General features: G+C 39.8%; 1 non-coding gene across 1 annotated transcript; it reads left to right on the forward strand.

The window, feature by feature from the left end:
* The first annotated feature begins 7516 nt into the window (after positions 1-7516).
* On the forward strand, positions 7517-7623 carry LOC141658033 (small nucleolar RNA R71). The gene has a single exon (XR_012548944.1). It is a non-coding gene; the product is annotated as a small nucleolar RNA R71 (small nucleolar RNA).
* Positions 7624-9556: the final 1933 nt, after the last annotated feature.

The raw sequence follows: 9556 nt of genomic DNA on the forward strand, positions 1-9556 counted from the left end.
AAAACTTGATTAATATTTGATTACAATATTGAAGAGAGATTTGATTGATATTGACTACACTAATTATTGATAAGAAGAACATGCTCCTCTAATTAGACTAATGGGGTATTTATAGTGAAAATTAGGGAGGATGCATTAGGGTTAACTAAGGGCTAAACTAGTAATTACACTTTTAAGTTGAGCAAGGAGCCTCCGGGATTATCCGAGAGAAGGGCTTCTCCATTTCGTAGCTTGAAGAACGAAACAAGCGTCTTTGTCTTTGTGATCCGTGCGGCCGGGAGTCGGGACGGCCGGATCTGGGATGGACGATCCGAGCGGATCAAGGAACAAGACGCTCGGACTGGGCATGGGGAATCCGAGCGGATTCTGGTGAGGACGCTCGGACTGGCGAGGACGGACGGATTCTCTACAATCCGTTCGGATTGTAGTTCAAAGAACTTTCCTTCTTCTTTTTCTTCCCTTTTCTTCATGAATTCCTTGGGGATTTCCTTGGGGACTCAAGGATCCTTTTCTCAACAATGCTCTTCTACTATGCTATGTACAAAGGCCTTCTAGTCTTGTCTCTCCTTGATGCTTGGTCATTGAATATGATCAATTTAGCCTTGTTTTGCCATGAAAATGCAAGATTCTTACTCCTTTCCTACCAAGGGATCAAAATCTCAAAGAATATGCAAAACAAAGAACTAAAGATAAGAAATGACCCAAATAGGCACTAAAAAGCATAGAAACAATGGTAATTCGGGGGCTAAATATGCGCCAATTATGGTCGCATCAAATATCCCCAAACCGAACCTTTGCTCGTCCCGAGTAAAGAGGTGACAAAGACTAGGACCAATACTAACCTAACCTAATAATAATAGCCGATATGAGACAATTAGCGGGTCTCACTCCGCCCCTTCAACTCACAACAAGACAACCATGAGGTAGGATGCCTTCTTGCAAGGCAAGGTGGGTCTTGCCAAAATGGCGACACATCCAATCATTAAGCACACAAAATCAAGTAATGGATGCATCTACAAAAAGAATAGCCACTTTCCTCATCTAAGTGGCGGAAATTATCTACAAGGGAAGCAATTCAAGGGTACACAATCCTTCATAGATGCAATTTGTTCAAACTACTAAGCCTAGAAGGATACCAATAAATCACCTCCAAAAGGTGTCAAGCTAGGGTACCTTTGTCCTCAATCGTTAAATGCTTTTGTCAAGAGTAGACTCCCTATGGTGTTAGAAACACTGGAGGATCGCGGAATTCCCCCTCTTGCCTAGACAAGAAGAAGGGTCGTCCCCTCTCTACCATGCACAAAAATGGATACGATGGATAAAGGGATCGATAGATATTTGAGTTTCACTTTGGGAGTTTGCTTTTGTTTTTGTTTTTCCCCCAAATTTCTTTGGCATTTGACTTTTTGAGAACACTTTCTTTGCCATTCTTTTTGACTTTTGGCATTTCAATACTTGACAACTTTTTGCATTTCTTTTGAACATTTTCAAAGTCACCCCAATTAGTAACGAGGGTGCCTTATTTTTGAAGCTTTAGGAGTTCTATTTTTGCTCCTCTTTTCATTTGATGCATTTTTGCAAACTTTCTTTTCATTTTTCATTTCATTTCTTGAACTCAAATCAATTTCTTTTTGTTTTGTGCCCATTCCCTTTGATGACAAAAATATGGTAGAACATGGATGAATGATAGAAGTATGCATGGTTTCAAGGGTCACCTTGGAATAAACGGTAGCCAAGGAGTTATCACACCACAAGGTACTCTTGACTCGGCCTTAAACCATGGGTCAAAGGATACTAGCATGACACATCCTAGGGTGTTTTACAAGTATTCTAACAAGCAAAGTCTTAAGAATAAAAAGCATCTACTAGGGCCTATATACACTTGTCAAGCTTCCCAAGTAGACGGTTTCACAAAATTTTTCTAACATGCAACTACATGCCATGATGCAACTAACATTTACACATCCTAATGCATATGATTCTACCAACTAATATGCCAAATAATTCTAAATGCAATCCTAAGTTCACATTGTTTTTACCGCATCAATCAAAATAAAGCCACATAGTCATTAACATAAAGAGGAAAAAGGAGATTGGAAAGATCATACCATGCGGTCTTCAATATCCTCATGTCTCGGATGTGGCGTAGTCAATCAAAGTGAACAAGGATGAAACAAACACAATATATACAAGACAATATATACAAAGGAAATGAACTTGTTTTTGGATTTTCAATTTTTCAAATTTTTATGATTTTTGAAATTTTTCAATTTTTATGGTTTTTGAATAAAAGTTAAGTGTTAGAATTCCCATCCCCACACTAATATGGGCATTGTCCTCAATGGCCAAAATGATGGAAATTATGCAAGAATGATGCATGATTTCTATACTAAATGCAATTCTACACTAAGCTATACTACATGATGCATGGTTTTTGTTATGACGGAGAGGATAATTTAAATTACCTCCCGTTGCGTATGCATTAACTTCCCCAAACCAAGCAAGACACTATTGCTAATGTCAAAGCATGGGGGAGTTTATGCACACACTATGCTATGCATGAAACTAGATTGTCATTTTGGATTTTCAAAAATGGGAACAATAAAGAACACCTCAAAGGAACCGAGGTGTGAGTCCTTTGGTGTTGCTAGGACTAAACCAACAATGATCAAAATGAAATAAAATACAAAGAGATATAGACAAACCGTGGGAGAGTAGGAGTCTCCAAGGCTAGTCTTCCATCATGCTACTATCATCACCACTTCCCTCATGAGAAGTGGTCACATTGCCACTTTCCTTGGCACTTTCTTCTTTGCTTTCTTCACCATCATCTTCCTCATCATTAGCTTCACCATCTCTTTCTTCATCTCCACTTGCTTCTTCCTCAATATTATCATCAATCTCCTCATCATTTCCAACAACCACATTGTCATCCACCACGTCCCTAGATGCACCCGGAAACAAGGCTTCTTTATCCGCCCAACTAGGCAAAGGACAAGATGGATCGAGGAGTCCTTGCCTAGCTAGATGTAGGAGGGGAGGATATTGAGCCAAATAAGCATTCTTCCGATCTTCATGAGCTTGCTTGTGCATGGCTTGCATAAGAAGAGTGACATAGTCTTTCCCAATTTCAACTCCTTGTGGTTTGAACTCTTCATAATCATAGGAGTAAGGTGGTATAACAATGGAAGAGGAGGGGGTTTCATGATCACCCTTTTGTTGTTGAATGATGTACTCGGCTTCTTCGGATAGGGGAAGTAAATAGTTGGTCCGGTGGACACTAAGACGGCAAATCTTTGCGGGTAAAGTGAATGATCGAGCCTCACTTGTAAGCCACCCATACTTGGTATCAAGGGAATTGTGAACAACCCACTTAAACTTGTTAATCAAGGTGGACATATCAATAAGATGGCCACCATCCTTAGCCGTGTACTTGCTATCCTTATTGAAATTAGGATCAAAGTGCTTGGCTAGGACCGTGACAAGGCCGCCATTAACAATTACGGTTTGACCCTTCTTCCCACTATCTACATGGAGCCATCTATCAACCAATAGCCTCAAAGAATTGTAAGGCTTGGTGTGAATTCTTCCAATATTCAAAGTTGATTCAAGGAGAATAAAATCGAGTCCCGTGAAATGATTGGTGTCTTTCCTAGCAATTATGGTATTTCCCACAACTTTGTGCCATATTCTTATGCCCGGATGATGGACCAAAAGAGCACGACAAGCTTTAAAATCTTCAAATTTCTTCCCGGAGATTGCCTCCCAAAGAGGCTCGGGATCATACTTCCCATATTGCTTATAAAATTTATGTTCATCGCTAAGACCCAAAATTGCACCCAATTAGGAAAGGTAATGCGTCTACTAGTGTTAGCTAGACGAAACTCAATATTTTCCCTATTCTCAACTTTTGTCACTTTTAAAGAACTTAAGAATTCCAAGACAAGGGAGGGGTATGTTACTTCCTTCATTTCAAACAATTTCTTTAAACCCATGACATTGAAAAAGACTCTTGTTTGTTCAAGAACACCCAACTTCTCTAAAGCATCTTGGCATATGAATTTGGTGGATTGAATTTGTTTCATAGCAAACTTGACAAATGTATTTCTATGGGAATCGGAGATGAATGTTACCTCCGGATAATGCAAGAGTTGATTAATTACCGGAGTAGAGGGTGATGCTTCCATAGAAATTTGTTGAGGTTGTTGCACTACCAAGCTTGGTGTTGATACCACCATTGCCAAAGCCTTCTTCATTTGTAGAGCTTTTTGCCTTTGAGAGAGAGTTGTAGTCTTTGGTGCCTTTGTTGCCTTTGTTGCCTTTGTTTTTGCTTTAGTTGCTCCCTTTGTTCTTGCCATTTGATGAGCTAACCAAGAAAAAGATCAAAAATCTTCAATTTGTAGAATGCCCAAATCGATTTTGAAGGTGAAAGGCGTTGCCTTTATGAGAACAAAAATCAATTCAAAGGTGAAGATTTTGTTCTTGGTTTTGATTGTTAATGAAGATGGAGTGATTGATTTGTTATTTGAAAGATGGTTTGATTTGATTTTGGCGAGTTTTGTTGAGGGTTTTTGTTTTTGAGATGGAGAGGATGAGGGTTTTGATGTTATGGGTAGTGTTTATGAGTGAATGAATGAATGAATGAAGGTGGGGTGGGTATTTAAAGAACTCGACAATTTTAGGACGCAGGGACAATCCGTGCGGATTAGGCGCAATCCGCTCGGATTCTGCAGCTTCAAATTTTCAAAAATCCCGCCTAGAGACGGGCGGATTCTGGGGAATCCGCTCGGATTCTTCTTGGATGAGACGGGCGGATTGTGTGCAGGACGGACGGATTCTTGTCCAGAGATTTTTCTTTGTTTTTCTTCAGCTGCAAGACGGACGGATTGTTCACAAGACGGACGGATTCTGTGAGACGGGCGTCTTTCCAGAAATCCGCTCGGATTCTTCAACAGTCAAGAATTTGCAGTTTTCAGCCCAGCCCAAGAGGCGTCTTCTCACAGGACGCTCGGATCCTCTGCAGACGGGCGGATTCTCGGGAATCCGCTCGGATTGGTCCTTGTGTACACGGATTCAGTTCCATCCGTGCACCAACGCATTCCCTTATCATTCTTTCTTTCTTTCAAATCTTGTGTTCTTCATTGTGGGGGCACTACTAAGGCATGAATAGCCTAGGCAATTGCCATCCCCACACTAAGGTAAAGCACTACACATCAATTAAAATCATTAGTCCCTCCCTCACTTCTCTCTTTTCATGACAATTATTTTGATCAAAGTAAAAATAAATCCAAAAATGACAAAAATGCAATACAAAAATGTAAATGTAAGTTAGGGAGTTAGAAATATTTACAAGTGGTGGTTTAGGGAGGACTCCACCAAACTCTCATTCTTGATGAGATGTCAAGGAGGCATGTTCAAGGTGTTGTTGATGTTGCTCAACACCTTGAAGAAGTAGTCAAAAGCTTGTTCATTGTTATGGTAGAGGTCCTCAATAGACCGTGGTCCTTGTTGTTGATCATGATCGATGGCATGCCCAATGTAGGGATTAAAGATCCCTTCAAATTCGTCGTCCCAAAGACCACAAACTTCATTGAGTTGATCATTGAAAATCTCTTGCTTGGATGGGGACAACTCTCCCAATTTCTTCTCTTGGCCAATGAGGCCATCTTCTTCTTCCTTGGTTGATTTTGATGAGCTTTGCAAGCTCTCCTTGTCACAATTCACTTGCTCTTTGAATGGAGCATTTTCAATTTTCTTTCTCCATTGGAGTTCCGATTTCTTCTTCTCATCTTTCCGGCTATAATGATCAATCATGAAACATGGCTCATGCAAACGAGGAGCTCTCATGGTCTTGTCAAGATTAAAAGTTATGCTTTCATCTCCCACTTCTAGAGTGAGCTCTCCATGTTTCACATCAATCACCGCACCGACGGTGTGTAGGAAAGGTCTTCCTAAGATGATTGGAATGTTGGAATCTTCCTCCATATCAACTATGACAAAGTCCACCGGGATGAAAAACTTCCCAATTCGCACGGGGACATCTTCCCATATCCCTAATGGTGTCTTCGTCGATCTATCGGCCATTTGAAGAGTGATATTGGTACATTTAAGCTCTCCCATTCCCAACCTTTTACTTACCGAGTACGGCATGACACTCACACTAGCCCCTAGATCACATAAGGCTTTGTTGATCGTTGTGTCGCCAATGGTACACGGTATTGAGAAGCTTCCAGGATCCTTTAGTTTTGGAGGTGAACTCCCTTGAAGTATTGCACTACTCACCTTGGTGAAGGCGATAGTCTCAAGTTTCTGGATTGACTTCTTCTTTGTGAGGATATCTTTCATGTACTTTGCATAGGCCGGAACGTGATTGATTAATTCCGTGAAAGGAATTGAGACTTCTAAGTTCTTCACAATTTCCATGAACTTTCCAAGTTGATCATCAAATTTAGGCTTGGCTTGTCGACTTGGAAAAGGAAGTCTAATCACAATGGGCTCCTTTTCTTTGGCTTTGTCTTCATTTTTCTTTGAGCTTTCTTCTTTTGATGATTCCCCTTCTTTGGGACCTTGCACCACAACTTCATTCTCACTAGCTCTCACAACTTCATCCTCAACTTGCTCCTTCGGTGCTTCATATCTTGTACCACTTCTCAAGTGAATGGCACTAACCGTTTCATGTCTAGGGGGGTTGCTTTGTGGTGGTAATTGCCCCTTTTGTCTTTGTGAGTTTGAAGATGCTAGTTGAGTTAATTGTGTTTCCAACATCTTGGTGTGAGCTAGAATGTTGTTGATGGTGGTGTCTTTTGCTTGGCTATCTTTTTGCATTTGGGTGAAAAATTCTTGTTGATTCTTTTGCATTTGGAGGACCGCTTTTTGGACATCAAAACTTTGGTCATTGTGGTGATTGTATGGGTTTTGATTTTGGTAACCTTGGTTTTGATTGAAAAAGGGTCTTTGATTTTGATTTCTCATGGGTGGTGGAGTGTATGTTGTTTGAGGGTTTTGGACATTTTGGCTTTTGTATGAGAGATTTGGATGGAACTTGGTGTTTTCATTGTAAAAATTTGAATAAGGGGTACCACTTTTGTAAGCTTGGAAAGCATTGACTTGTTCGGTTGTTCCCCTACACTCACTTGAGTCATGACCTAAGGTTCCACAATTCTCACATATCCCGCTTGGGATTGATGATGCCGTCAAGGCATTGACATGATGCTTTGATGATTTTGAGCTTTCCTCAAGTCTAGCCATAGCTTGTTCAAACTTCAAGTTGATTGTGTCAATGTGAGCACTAAGTTGAGCACCCAATTGAGTAACGGTGTCCACTTCATACTTTCCTCCTCTAGTAGCCTTGCGAGGCCTACTATATTGCGAATTATGGACCGCCATTTCCTCAATCTTGTTCCATGTTTGATTGTCATCAACTTCGGTGAACATTCCATTTGATCCCATATTGAGAATGTTCCTAGAATCTTCATATAAACCATTCCAAAATTGTTGCACTAAAAACCATTCGCTAAGTCCATGGTGAGGACATGAGCGACAAATGCCTTTGAACCGCTCCCAAGCTTCATACAAAGATTCTTCATCCCTTTGCTTAAAACCCGTAATTTGAGCTCTTAGCATATTGGTCTTTTCCGGTGGGTAGAATTTTTTGTAGAAAGCTAGAGCTAGCTTCTTCCAAGAATCTATTCCAAGGGTGGCCTTATCGAGGCCCTTCAACCATTGCTTTGCGGTGCCGATTAACGAAAAAGGAAATAAGACCCATCTTATTTGGTCTTGAGTCACGCCTGTTTGAGAGATAGCTTCACAATAATCACAAAATGTTTCCATATGAGAATGAGGGTCCTCACTAGGCATTCCCCCGAATTGGCTCCTCTCAACTAGTTGGATGAAGGCGGACTTGGCAATAAAGTTTCCGGTAAGATGTTGTGGGGTAGGAGTACCATTTGGTAGATCCTCCTCGGTGGGTATAGAGTGTGACGAGAATTTAGGCATTGTAGGTGGATTTTGTGTGGTATTGTTTAATGGGTTTTCTTCTCCTTCTATTGCGAAAGGATTGACAAACTCACTAGTGGGTTGAACAACTTCACCAACACCTCCCAAATTCCTCCTAACAAGTCTCCTATTATTCGTCAAGGTTCTTTCGATTTCACGGTCAAAAGGTAACAAATCTCTTTGTAACCTTCTAGACATGCAAAATATCAAACAACTCAAAAACAATTAGAACAATCCTTGAGGAGTTTTACTTCCCCAAGGTGAAAAAGACACAACTAAAAACAATAAAAGAAATCTTAAATCAATTAAACACCGTCCCCGGCAACGGCGCCATTTTTGATCGGTGCCATTTGGTGTTCACAATTAAGCATATGTGGTCGTTGGTCAATGGTCGATACAAAACACAATTTATACTTCACAAACAACTCTACAATTAGTAAAAAGGCAAGTAAAGGTCGGATCCCAAGGGACGGGTATTGAAATGAAGATTCTATTGTAACTAGTGGTGTCTAGGGGTGTCACAAATTTGGTTGATGTAGAAGGTTACTAAACTAAAATAGCAATGAAAATAAACTAACAAGGTAAATGAAATAAGGGTGTAAACAATTGATTAAAAGCACTAGGGTGTCATGGGTTCATAGGGGAATCATGGGATATGATCATACAAACATGTTCTCAAATTATAAGCAAGCAATTATTGTTGTGATGGATTGAGTTGGGTTATATCTTACAATCCTAGGAAAGTTTGGGTCCGGAGCCGAATCTCTTGGATTGTACAACACCTACAAGTCGACTTAATCTTCCCTACTTAACACATGCATGGTCTAACAAGACTCGAGTTGGGTTATGTCTTACAAGTCAAGTTGAAAGGATAGAAGATGATAGTAAATGCAAGGATTCATAGGCTTAGCATTTCATCAAATATAACATGTGCATGTATTAAGATCAAAACAAGCAAGCAAATAAGATATGAAAGCATATTAATTTAAGCATGAATCATTCCCATGTTGGTTTCCCCTAATCACCCATTAAACCCTAGCTAAGAGACTACTCACTCATCATCATATTGAACATGCTAGAAAGGTTGTCAATCATACTAACATAATGAAACATGATGAATAAATGAAAGTAATTAGCAATAATTAAAAAGGGATTAAGAGATTATACCTACTAATGATTCCAATAATAAAGCAAGAATAATAGAAGTACTTGAATCCTAGATTGAGAGGTTGTCAATCTCCCAATAATAACCCAAATAATCTTCGATTACCCAAAATAAAGTAAGAACAAGAGAGAGATTAAAGAACTAAAACTTGGATTAAAACTTGATTAATATTTGATTACAATATTGAAGAGAGATTTGATTGATATTGACTACACTAATTATTGATAAGAAGAACATGCTCCTCTAATTAGACTAATGGGGTATTTATAGTGAAAATTAGGGAGGATGCATTAGGGTTAACTAAGGGCTAAACTAGTAATTACACTTTTTAAGTTGAGCAAGGAGCCTCCGGGATCATCCGAGAGAAGGGCTTCTCCATTTCGTAGCTTGAAGAAC

The sequence above is a fragment of the Silene latifolia genome, chromosome 5, assembly GCF_048544455.1.
Source record: "Silene latifolia isolate original U9 population chromosome 5, ASM4854445v1, whole genome shotgun sequence".
NCBI lineage: Eukaryota > Viridiplantae > Streptophyta > Magnoliopsida > Caryophyllales > Caryophyllaceae > Silene > Silene latifolia.